The sequence below is a fragment of the Orycteropus afer genome, unplaced genomic scaffold, assembly GCF_000298275.1.
Source record: "Orycteropus afer afer isolate SDZICR_OR568_19922 unplaced genomic scaffold, OryAfe1.0 scaffold00009, whole genome shotgun sequence".
Classification (NCBI taxonomy): Eukaryota; Metazoa; Chordata; class Mammalia; order Tubulidentata; family Orycteropodidae; genus Orycteropus; species Orycteropus afer.
Window position 1 is genome coordinate 1,462,474 of NW_006921596.1, and position 1,005 is coordinate 1,463,478.

Below are 1,005 nucleotides of genomic sequence, written 5' to 3' on the forward strand. Positions count from 1 at the left end.
TTTTTTTTTTTTTCCAAATTTTAATTTTTGCAAATATAAAGAGATTGGGAGAGGTAGTGTTTAATGCAGAAACTCGTAGAATATCACATTCTTTTCTTATTGGATTCAGTAGGAAGTAGGTGTAAATAAGGATATAAACCTGGACTCATGAAATGGGTGAAAACATTTTGCCCCACATCCCATTGGCTACTACCTGTCTTCCCCTGCACTGGACTACACTTAGTACATGAATGCTATCTAAGAGGAATGACTGATTTCTGAGGCTGCTCACGGACTTTATACCCTTCTCGCCTCTGCTTATCTGTGGTGATGCTTCAGACTCTTCTGCCATCCTGGACTCTTTCCACTGGGAGGTCTCTCTGTGACTCAATATTGCCTCTAAACCCAGGGTCTCTGGAGAATACAACAATGCACTGCCGTCGAGCTGGATCTGACTCATAGCGACCCCTCCTTGGGTCTCTGAGGCAGTATCACTATGGAAGTAGATTGCCCAACCTTCCTTCCAAGGAGTGGTTGGTGGGTTTGAACCGCCAGCCTCCTGGTTAGCAGTCAAATGCCTTAGGTACTATGCCACCAGAATAGGGCTGGGTATAAGTCATCGTGGCATCCTTAGCATTTGGTGCACTGCCACCCATAGCTGATTCCATCAGAATGGATGGATGAATAACTGAAGGGATGAATGAATGATACAGCAGTCATATTTTTCAAAGACTGAAAGACCCTGGTACAAAAGGTATTTTTTTTCTCTGTTGGCTTGGTGGATTTTCTTCTGCCTTTGTGCATTTCATTTTTCTTTTTTTAACTTTTAGTTTTTATTTGGGTAAAGGTTTACAGAGCAAATTAGTTTTTTTTCCCCCCGCCAAAGGTAGCTTTTATTGTTGTCATTGTTCTTTTTGTCTGTGTGTGTGATTTGGGTGAAGACTTACAGAGCAAATTCACTTTCCATACAGCAGTTCACATATACTTTGTCTCATGTCATTGACCACAGTTTACCACAATGCAACA